The 12,554-nt window shown below is 41.0% G+C and overlaps 1 long non-coding RNA gene across 1 annotated transcript in view; it reads left to right on the top strand.

Annotated features, from left to right (window-relative positions):
• The window catches only part of LOC103278413 (uncharacterized), a 31,431-nt gene that overhangs the window by 2,416 nt on the left and 16,461 nt on the right, over positions 1-12,554 (top strand). The window lies entirely within an intron of this gene.

Genomic DNA, 12,554 nt, shown 5'->3' with positions numbered 1-12,554 from the left:
CAATGGTGTAGCAATGGTGAAACCGCGGACCATATTTTCATTGTCGTGGACCACTGGTGGTCCAGAGATCAAAAATTGGGAACTAAGGTGAATTAAGGTCAAGATAAAAAAAATGTGACTAGGTGTACATCTACACTTTAGAATAAATGCAGTTTGACACCACTTTAATTTCCATGTATCAAGGCTATGAAATCCTGGGTGCTGTAGTTTTGTACGGTCTTCAGCCTTCTCTGCCAAATGGACAGGTGCCTCACTAAACTGCAGCTCCCAGGATTTCTTAGGATTGAGCCATGGTAGGTAAAATAGTGTCAAATATTCATTCTACACTACGGTATAGATGTAACCAAGTGCAAGAAGTGTGGTGAGAAGGTGCAAGATGGGTTTCCTATGCTATTTCCACAAAGGTATAACTTTTTGCAATCAGTAAAAAAAAACTGACAAAACCCCACAAAAGTCATCTGATGAGAATAGAAATGCCAGTACATGACAGAAGCTTTTTATTTTGTTATTTGTCACAAGAGGAATATCTCGCATATGGTCAGTTTATATGGTTTCTGTTATGCAGTCAATCCCTGGAATAATCCTGTGTGGCAGATGGGCTGGGAGAGAGTGATAGCCGAAGGTCGGATGGTAAATTCCGTGACCAATCTAGAATTTGATCTTGCGTCTCCATTTCAAGTCCAGTTTTAACATGCTTGTTTATTTGCAGATCACAGAACACAGCCCTGGGCACTGCAGAGATCCAGGCATTGGATATTTTGCCACTCTTTGCACTTTCATCTTTCCTCACCTTGTGTTCACCTTCCCAATGCAAAAAGGACACAGCAGAGCTATGTAGTAATGTGTTGTTGAAGGCTTTCACGACCAGAAACACTGGGATGTTGTGAGTTTTCCGGGCTGTATGGCCATGTTCCAAAAGCATTTTCTCCTAACGTTTCACCCACATCTATGACAGGTATCCTCAGAGGTTGTGAGATATATTGGAAACTAAGCAAAGGAGGTTTATACATCTATGGAAGGTCCAGGGTCAGAGAAAGCGCTCTTGTCTGTTGGATGAATGTTGTAATTAGTTTCAAATCTGAGGATGCCTGCCATAGATGTGTATGAAATGTCAGGAAAAAATGCTTCTGGAACATGGCCATATAGTCCGGAAAACCCACAACAACCCAGAGCTAATAATGTTATGAAGGGCAGAGATGCCTGTTTGTAGAAGCTGGGTGAATCCATGAAAGCTCATGCCAGGAATTTCTTCTCCCCAGCTAGCCTCAAAGGTGCTACTGGATTCCTTTTGTGCCTTTTCATGTCAACTTTATGCAACTTCTTTGTGAAAATAACCAGTAAATCATCTGTGGTCATATAATACTATTTCGCTTCCACTGTCATAAATTTGGGCAAAATTCTCATCACAATGACTCTAACCATGAAACTTTCTTCTAGCTTTGCTTACCTTTTCGTTCTTTACGATGCCACGGGGACACCAAGTGGACCATCAAAGAATTGCGGGGAATACATTTAAGAAAAGGTTTTGAAAACAAGTCTTCCTGGGTGCATCTACACCAGGCATGGGCAAACTTGGGCCCTCCAGGTGTTTTGGACTTCAACTCCCACCATTCCTAACAGCCTCAGGCCCTTTCCTTTCCCCCCTCAGCTGCTTAATTGACATCTTAGGAATGGTGGGAGTTGAAGTCCAAAACACCTGGAGGGCCGAAGTTTTCCCATGCCTAATCTACACTGTAGGAGCCCCGGTGGCAAAGTGTGTTAAAGCACTGAGCTGCTGAACTTGCATTCTGGGAGCGGAATGAGCGCCTGCTGTTAGCTCCAGCTTCTGCCAACCTAGCAGTTTGAAAATATGCTAATATGAGTAGATCAATAGGTACCGCTCCGGCGGGAAGGTAACGGCACTCCATGCAGTCATGCCGGCCACATGATCTTGGAGGTGTCTACGGACAACGCTGGCTTAGAAATGGAGATGAGCACCAACCCCCATAGTCAGACATGACTGGACTTAACGTCAGGGGAAACCTTTACCTTACCTAATCTACACTGTAGAATTAATGCAGTATGACACCCCTTCAACTTCCTTGGCTCAATGCTATGGAAGTTGTTGTTTTACAAGATCCTTCGCCTTCTCTGCCAAAGAGTGCTGGTGTCTCACCCAATTACAACTCCCAGGATTCCACAGCATTGAGTCATGGCAGTTAAAAGGGTATCAAACTGCATTAATTCTACAATGTAGATGCACCCCAAAAGGCAAGGGTGGAGGTATCACATTTATGAGGCTTCAGAAGAAAATGCCACGAAGTGAAACCTTTGAATGACAAAAAGAAAGAAAGGAAAGGACTCAATTATTAGAGCTTATAGGTTTCAAGCATTCAAAAATATAGGAGCAGAGATAACAAAGTGGACATGGGTTGCTGTGAGTTTTCCGGGCTGTATGGCCATTTTCCAGAAGCATTCTCTCCTGACGTTTCACCCACATCTATGGCAGGCATCCTCAGAGTTGTGAGGTCTGAGGATGCCTGCCACAGATGAGGGCCAAACGTCAGGAGAGAATGAGTCTGGAACATAGCCATACAGTCCGGAAAACTCACAGCAACCCAGTAATTCCGGCCATGAAAGCCTTCAACAACACAAAGTGGACTCAGTTTCTCTCACTTCCTATAGATTCCTATAGATTCACTCACCCATCCCGACCTTCCAACTGTGATTAGCCAAAACTGTAGTCTAACCTGGCAGCCATAACGAATGGACAAGCCAAGGGATTTGCTATTATAGGTTTTTTAAGTGGAGGAAAATAACTAAAATTGATTTGGAAATGTCAGCGCATTAGCAAAGCGATAAGGGTGAGGAGGATGGCATTTCAATATTCTGTACAAACCTTTATTAACAAAACACTACTCATTGTACGGACTTATTAAAAACCCAGGTTTGGTGTCAATTATCACTTCCTTATCACACAAATACACCCTTTAGCATTGGCCTGCTTTTAAAAAGTCCTTTGGGCTGAAAAGCCACTGGCAGTTTCTTCCAAGGGCTCTGAAACCCCTGACTGAAGAACTGCCCAACATGAAGTTTCCAACCAGTTATGACTTTAGCAGGAAGGACTATAGGAAAAAATGGGTTCCCAAGGGAAGGACACCATCTCTGAGGAAATATAGTGGCAGTACTCAAGTTAAGAACAAGATAGATTATTTAGATTTGTTGTTAAGCTGAATTTGTAAGTCAGTTGGAACAGGTAGATTGTTTAAGTGTATATACGAGGGTTATCCAGAAAGTTCATGACGTTTTGGAATTAAAAATAAACAAAGTATAGGAGAAAACATTTACCATATTCAGTTGAAAGCCAGACCCAAATACTAGTTCTCACCATAGTCCCCACTGAAATCTAGGTAGTTATCATAGTGATAAAAGTGTTTGAAAAGCCCTCCCCCACCCAAGATTCCCGCCTGGCTTGCGTCCTGAACCAGGCTGGCTTCCCTTCTCTCAGCTGTCAAATGGTGCCCTCAGCTTTCTGCACGATCTTCCTCGATCGCTCTTTTGTTTTGCAGATGCTTGCAAGGAAGGTTTTTTGGGACAGGAAAGGTGTGCTTCTTGCAAAACCTTAGAAGAGCACCTTCTTTGCAAGCATCTGCAAAACAAAAGAGCGATCGAGGAACTGAATATGGTAAATGTTTTCTCCTATATTTTGTTTATTTTTAATTCCGAAACGTCATGAACTTTCTGGATAGCCCTCATATATATGCATGCTTTGGATAGCATAGAGAAGGGTTAGCACTGTTGTGACATTTGTGCCCCTGTTCAGAAGATTTCACCTCACTTTCTGTCCTTGGAATAATTGGATTTTTTGAAAAATCTGGCTTGTTGTGTAAACAATGATTGGTGAGAAAGTTTCAATGGAGACACCTTTTCTCCATGATAATGCTTTCAGGAGTGAATTTCCCTTCCAAGGTGTAATTTCCCTCACTTCCTGTTGTCTCAGCCCCGTTCTTAACTATGAGTCACTTGTAAGTCAGATGTTTTTGACTTGAGGACTGCCTGTGCAATAGGGTTTTTGCTTCAGGAGCACTGGATACAGATTCAGGGACTTGCTATGCTTTTCCTAGGTCTCCAAACAAAGAGGCGAATTCTGCAGCAAGCAGCTCTGAAGAAGGAGAAAGTTTTTTGTATGCAATCTGGACTTCCAACTCCTCCCAGTCTCCACTGGTATTTGGTCTCTCTCGAGAGTATGAAGGGGTTTGCATAGATGCTAGGCATGTGCACTGTTGATGTGCCTAAACCCTGGCCACGAAGAAGAGCTTGGGTACATGCATTGGGCCCACTGTGTCATTTGGAGCAAGGCAAGGAGTGGAGCACTAGCAATGTGGTTCAGAAGAGTTTATACAACTCCTGGCAGCTGTGGTTCAAGGCCTGCAGTCTGAGCTTCCTTTTACGTGCTGCAGCTGGAGCGCACGTCTTAGGGGGGAAATTCCCCAGGTGTCTTGTGTGTTTCAAATCAGCCCAAGCAGAACACAAGATTGAGTGTGAAGGGCAGCAAAACTGATACAGCTACTGGATGCAATTTCTGCCTGCAAGGTTGCTTTGCAGTGGTTCTCAACCTGGGATCCCCAGATGTTTTTGGCCTCCAACTCCCAGAAATCCCAGCCAGTTTACCAGTTGTTAGGATTTCTGTGAGTTGAAGGCCAAAAACATCTGGGGACCCCAGGCTGAGATTCACTTCTTTAAAGAAATCCTACATTTACGTCCTGTGTCTGGGTTTCTATATCACTCAGTTATCTGAATATTACAGTAATTCTGTGTCCACTTATCCAAATTACATTCACATCCCTTTAAGATTGCAAGATCATGACCTGAGACTAGGAGACAATCACTTGTGGTGTCAAGGCTGTGGGCCCTGATGTTGATAAACATTAAAACATAAGCATTAATCACAAAGTCTGCTGTTCAAACCAGAAATACACATTCTAGCAGAAGTGGAAAATATATCTGAACACATTTCAAGATACCACCCTCAAGCTTTGACTTGAGGGCTTGACTGGCAGCCACTAAGACAGTGGGGTTGTTGTATGTTTTCCGGGCTGTATGGCCATGTTATATATATCTGTGGGTTCATTCCTATATATATATATATATATATATATATATATATATATATATATATATAAACCTTCCTTGCTTAGTTTCTCCATACCTCACAACCTCTGAGGATGCCTGCCATAGATGTGAGCGAAACGTCAGGAGAGAATACCTCTAGAACATGGCCATACAGCCCGGAAAACATACAACAACCCTGTGATCCCGGCCATGAAAGCCTTCGACAACACACTAAGACAGTGTTTCTCAAACTTTGCTCCTCTAGGTATTTCAGACTTCAGCTCTCAGAAATCCCAGCCAGCTTACCAGCAGTTGGGAATTGTGGGAGCTGAAGTCCAAAACATCTGGAGGAGTAGAGTTTGAGAAACACTGCACTAAGAGTTGAGAGGAGTCTGCCCAAGTTCATAATCAACTGACCTAGAAGAAGCTGGGCCTGATGTCTCAATGACTTACCCAAATACACAGCGAATGTCCTCCATGTCTTCAACAAGAACTTGCCTCTTGGCTTCTGTTCTGAGTATGTCAGGGGATGACAAGCGGCTGATCTTGTAAATCTATTTGCAAGTATCTATCCTGCTCTTTTTATTGTATTGATGCCTAATAATAGCATATATTTTTAATTTTTAAGGAATTGAGATACGTTATTCTGAATATGATTCTCTGAACTCTGTTTAAAAAGAAAACAACAACCGAAGTCTGAACCCTAGTTAAAATAATGCAACTGTAGTGAAATGGTCCTTTGCGACTAGGCAGATGGGTTTTGGGGCCCTTTTTGGCAGCATAGCCAAATATTAACAGCTGTCTAGTGGCATTAATGGGTTCATTACCATTAGTGACCTTTTTAGATACTTTTTGCGTTCACATTACACTTTTGAGGTTAGAATATGCTATGACGAAAGAAAACAATCTGGGGGAGTGAATTTATTTTCTGTATTGCTAACCTGTACTTACCATTTTCATAGGTGTTGGTCAGACCCGTAGCCAGGATTTTGTTTTGGGAGGGGCTGGGATTTTGGTTAGGGGGGCGGGGGCTGAGTCTGAGTGGGAGAGGGTCTACCTTAGCAAACCTTTTGTATTGTTATCCCAATACCCCCATGCATATGGGATATATTGAGCATGGTGATCAGATCATGATATGAATAAACGTAACAGTTTAAATAATAAATCTAAGGCCTTTTTGCGGATCACCCTGAGAATTTCGGGGGGGGGGGGGCTGGAGCCCCTCAACCCCCCCCCCCAAGCTACATGCCTGGTGTTGGTAGAAGAAATGGGTCATACTTACAAATTTTCAATTTTAATAAACATAGATATGATTGGTTCCAAGATAATTAGGAAGATGGTAAATGTTTATAGCATACTCCTATACATATTTCTTCAGAAGGAAGTCTCATTGGGTTCCAAGAGGCCTACTCACTGGATATTGTGACATGGGAAGGCAGTGGTATGCTGCAATCCAAGGGGGGGGGGGGGGAAGAGAGAAAGATTGTGTAGTTCTTCAAATGTTTTTGATTGCATCTCCTAGCAGCTCCATTCAGTATAGCTGATGGTGAAGAATGCTGAGAGTTTCAGTTCAACATCTGGAAGACTACAGTTCCCATTCTAATTGTAATCCTATTGATTTAATTCAGTAAGTTTTTCTTCCAATAGGAGCATGTTGTTGTTTTTGTTATGTGCCTTTGAGTCATTACCGACTTAATGGTGAATGTGAAGGGAACCTATGATGGGGTTTTCTGAGGTGAAGAGGTGTGACTTGCTCAAGATCACCCAGTAGGTTTTAATGGCTGAATGAGGATTGGAATCCTGTTCTCCAGAGGCCTTAGTGGTCAGCCAGAACTCAGTGACATATAGAGGGACTGGTCTCACCACCATCCTGTAGATTTTTGATTTTAGGTGGATTGGGATCTTCTTATCACACATTACGCCTGTTGTTGCTCTCCATTTCATCCATGCGGCATTTACACGCACATGAGCATCACCGGCATGATCTTTGAGCTGAGGTATTTAAAGCTGGAGTATTTTCTGAAGGTAAAAATCATATTTGGCTGTAATGGGGTTAGTATGTATCCCATCTGAAAACAGCATCCAATGTCAGAAAAAACAACAGGATGTATACTGATAGTAAAGGTAAAGGTTTCTCCTGACGTTAAGTCCAGTCATGTCTGACTCTGGGGGTTGGTGTTCATCTCCATTTCTAAGCCGAAGAGCCGGCATTGTCCGTAGACACCTCCAAGGTCATGTGACTGGCATGACTGCATGGAGCGCCATTACCTTCCTGCCGGAGCGGTACCTATTGATCTACTCACATTGGCATGTTTTCGAACTGCTAGGTTGGCAGGAGCTGGAGCTAACAGTGACCGCTCCCGCCGCTCTCGGGGTTTGAACCTGGGATCTTTCGGTCTCTGATATAAACTGATATATACTGATATAAACAGATTATATCCCAGTGTGCAAAGGTCCATGATAGAATTGTAACTTAACAGATAGGATTACTGTGACTACCAGTTTAACTTTACTCACTGAACCCAGATTAACCATTAGAATAATCCTCACCATGTGTATGCGGTTGCAACTTCTGCATGTTCTATCAAGTGTGAAAATAAATAAATAAAGAATAGGTTACATTGTATGGTTCACTGATGTGTCCCTCAAAGAATTGCCATCTTAACCTGCTGTATATCCAGAGTAGTAACTAGAATGGAAGGTTATCTTCATAAGCTAAAGGATGCGGAACATGGCAGATTCCTACTTCATTTTACAGAAGATAATTAAACGGTGAGTGGACAGCCATCTGTCAAGGATACTGTAGATGTTCCCTGCATTGCAGCTCTATGTGCTCAGCAGGGACCCGGAATAGATGACTTCCAAGATTAAACTTCCACCTCGTGTTTTTATTTATTTGAGTATATAATTCTCTGTTTACATATTTCATCTTGCACAGTTGTATCACTTGCAGAATCATGATAGATCAGTATGTCATGATCTTTTCATAGGTGGATCATTAATGTCAATCCAATCAAAAGCTTTTATTTTTGGTGATCACTCAATTTGTCCTCAGAGAAAGTGTATTTTGTTGCATTGTTGTACTACTTACAGAGCGTCAGGATTAGTAAAGTACTAAAAGAGTTCACAGTTATGCAATACATATACTCAGGTAGCATGGGATCATCAGTTGAAAGAGGGGGTAAATATCAATTATTTAGTATTCATTTTTTCCTCATTCAGTCTTTCTAAAGGATGAGGTTAGCTATGGTCTTTTGTTTAAGAATTTACATGTACAGGCATTACTGGAGTTACAAACATCCGACTTACAAATGACTCATATTTAAGAAAGGGGCTGAGACAACAGGAAGTGAGAAAAAAATATCTCAGAGGGAAATTCACTCCTGAAAGAGTTATCACAAGGGAAAGGTGTCTCCACTGAAGCTTTCTCACCAATCTTTGTTACCACAACAAGCCAAATTTTCCAAAATCCAATTATCACTGGGACAGAAGAAAGTAAGGTGAAATCTTCTGAACAGGGGCACAGACAGCAAAACAAACACCACAGGGGTGTTAACCCTTCCCTATGTTATCCAACACACACACACACACGTATGTATGCATGTAAATATGGCTGGAGTTACACTGGATATATGTATATATGGCTGGAGTTAACTGTTCCGACTGCATACAAATTCAGCTTAAGAACAAATCTACAGAACCTATCTTGCTTGTAACTTGGGGACTGCCTGTACATGAAAACTAGTATGATTACAATCCCGGGCCCGGGCTGTGGCGCAAGCTGGTGAGCAGCCAGCGGAGACCAATCACTCTGACCAAGAGGTCATGAGTTCGAGGCCAGCTCGGAGCCTGCATTTGTCTTGTCTTTGTTCTATGTCAAGGCATTGAATGTTTGCCTATATGTGTAATGTGATCCGCCCTGAGTCCCCTTCGGGGTGAGAAGGGCGGAATATAAATGCTGTAAATTAAAAAATAAATTTGCTCACCTGGAAATAAGTCTCAATGATAACTATGGCCCTTTTTCTTGGGGTGGCTTTTTTGGAATTGGTCTGCTTATGTCTGATTGCTTCTTCAAATAAGTCTCGGGGCAGTTCAACATACCACCCTATATCTCAAACCCACATTGATTTTGATAGTAAAATGGATTTTCTTCATGCTTGAATCCATTTTGCCACACTTTTGCCACACTAGGATATATACTTGTCCTTATCCTGATATGCTGTCTTCTCTTTAGTGACTGCCATTGCCTCTGCTCTACTGTTCCCTTCCCAGAAACATGGAAGCTGGATAGGAGGGGCTGCTGCTTGCCCCCTCTCTCCAATCTCCATATTGCTTTCATCTTTGCCTGATCCTCTGAGAAGGCCTCCCCTAGAACCTCTCCAAGGCAATGCTCTGGTCCTCTGAGAGTCTCCATATCGATGAGTAGGCCTTCTGAGTGACACTCTAGCCCTCTTCAATTTGTCACCTCTCCCTCTGGTAGCATTTCGATCTATATACTCATGGTTGGATCTGAGTGTTGTAGCATGAGGCTCATGGGTGGCCAATATAGGTCACTTTAAAAATGATGGGTACATAACAAAAGAGGTAGGTTTTTTAAAGTTGAAACCCTGTCAGTATTGGATAGTGAAGGACAAGTTTGGTCAAGATCCAGCCAACCATACCTTTGAGCCACAAACTTAGATACATACATACAAATTTCACATAGATCAACACAGTCTTAAATTTTGCATCATGGTTGTGTGGTGTCTGTTTCTGCATGAGATGTATTCAATTTTGCGATGTGACACTTATGCTGAATCTCAACATTGTGCAAACAAATGGCAGTGGAAGGGATCCTGTCAGCAATTTCATTGAGGGTAGTAGCTGAGAATGCATACCACTTATATTTAATCCTGTTTTAATGTTCGCCTACCGTGTTTCCTCGAAAATAAGACAGTGTCTTATATTATTTTTTACTCCCAAAGATGCACTAGGTCCTATTTTCAGGGGATGTCTTATTTTTCCATGAAGAAGAATTCACATTTATTGTTGAACAAAAAAAATGAACATTTATTCTATACTATACAGTAGTTGTCATCACAAACCAATATAATCAAACCAGACATACTGTGACTTCTGTCAATAATTTCTTGTTACTACCAATATTTCCATATACAACTGGTATGTACATTTACCAATCCTGCATGCTATGGTGTTTTGTTTGGTGGGCACCGGGCATACTTCCAAACAAAAACTTTGCTAGGTCTTACTTTCGGGGGAGGCCTTATATTTAGCAATTCAGCAAAACTTCTATTAGGTCTTATTTTTTGGGGATGTCTTATTTTAGGGGAAACAGGGTATTTGTATATTTTCAATAGCTATGCTGAGGCTTTTGTGTGATGCTGCTTTGAGTTCCCTTTCGGGGAAATAAAAATAAATAAATAAAAGGTTTCCATGATCGTAGACTGAATGAGGATGTTGTTCATTACACCACTGCTTCCTAAACAGTGGTTCCCCCAATGGGGTCCCCTTAGCTCAATGTTGGGGTCATGAAAAATCTGGCAACAGTTAAAGCTTTTTGAATGCCACACATTTACACAAATCTGTTTGGCTACAACATGCAGTGTTTACAGTGGACTTTGCAGAAAATACTTCAGCTGTACTTCACCAAAAGGAAAATCAGTCTTGCGAATGCCGATTTATTATAAGTAAATGTTTGATTTCTATACCTATTGCATATACCCGAGGCCACATAAAAATTTCATGGGTGGAAAAGTATTGTGAGTGAATAAAGTTTACAAAGCCTTGCATTGGATACAAATATGCCGTTCCTACTGAAGAACTTATGCATGAATAAATCACCAGCAGGATTCTGCCCTAAAATCAAACCGTTGAAGCTCTCTCCTAGCCTTTGTTTTTCCTCTTATTAATAACGTTTGCTATTTTGATTATACTCATGAGTAATTTAACTATTTATCCCTGTTTTTATCTGTGAAACAATCCATACAATCCAGAGGTTGAGAAAGGGAGAATTTTTAAAAAAAATATTTTTATTGATATTATCTTATATTTCATGTTGTGAGTATATTGCACATTTAATACAAACATTCATACCTACACATCATTTATCTCTTATCACATTTCTCCATCCTCTTCCCTTCTATATTGTCTACTCACATATCTAATATATCATCATTCTATTCATTTTTCCCCCTCCCCTCCCCCTCCCCCCCTCCACTCCCCCCACCCCTATCCCATAACACAATTCCATTAGAAATTTAACTCCAACCATGAGCACAATTTTTCCCATTTCTGTACAATAGTTACATTGGCTTCGCCTCTTTTTATCCAATCTGAATATATTGTCCATTTCTCTTTAATTTTCCTCATTTTATCTTCTTTCTTATCCTCAGAGGTTACATTTGCAATAATTTCTGATTGGACCTGGTCAAACAAATAGTTATTCCAATTCACCATATTCCACTTTTTTTCGTCTCTCCCGCCCCAAGCTATTACTGCCTTCCCTGCAAGAATCATAGCTTTGAACAGATCTTGATATTTTACGTTAATCTTATTGTTCCCTAATATCCCCATCAACATTAATTCCATGTTTACTTGGAGTGATATTCTGAATAATTCCTCTATTTTCCCCGTTATTTTTTCCCAAAATGTTTTTACCTTTGGACATTCCCACTACATGTGGGCATACCATCCCTTGCCTATTCCACACTGCCAACATTTTGAATTTTTATCCCTGATCATATTTGCTAATTGAGCTGGGGTACGATACCATTTCCATATGAATTTCCTTTCCATTTCTTTGTACTTCTCGATTTTAATTTTTGTGGCCTCTCTTTTTAAGTTCTCTATTGTTTGTCTTGTAAGTACCCCCTCTTTTTGCCATTGGTCTTGTAATATTCTTATGATGTATTCCTCATCTTTGATCATCCCTTTGTATATTACTCCCACCAGCCCTTTCTCTGAAGTCTGTGCTTTCTTAATAATGTCTTCCATCATACTCTCCTTAACTATACATTCTCCATATTTCCCTTGTTTCAGTTTATTATATAGTCCTAATATCTTAATCCAATTTTTATCTCCCATCTTATCTATTATTCTATTTATGGGGATAAGATGGCCGTTCATATCATATAAATCTTTAATTCTATAGTATCCTTTGGCCTTCATTTCTCTCCACCAGCCGGAATCAAATTCCTTCTCATAAAGGCTTTCAATTGGGGTCCATTCTGATATTCCTGGCATCCATTTAAATTTCCATTTTTTCCAAATTTTTAATGACAATTTTCTGGGGCCTCTTGTTCTTTTAATGCTTGTTTCCAAGTTTCTTGTAAAAATTCCAAAACTTGCCTCTCTCTTATTAACTCCTTCCTCTATCCTGAGAAAGGGAGAATTGACTAGACTTGGGAGTGAAGCCGGATGGGCTGGAGGGGTCGTATTAGGTGAGCCAGAGCTTTTTTCTGTCT

This window comes from Anolis carolinensis, chromosome 3 (assembly GCF_035594765.1).
Source record: "Anolis carolinensis isolate JA03-04 chromosome 3, rAnoCar3.1.pri, whole genome shotgun sequence".
Lineage (NCBI taxonomy): Eukaryota > Metazoa > Chordata > Lepidosauria > Squamata > Dactyloidae > Anolis > Anolis carolinensis.
The sequence above is the reverse complement of the archived record's forward strand: the minus strand, read 5'-3'. Positions and strand labels throughout refer to the sequence as shown.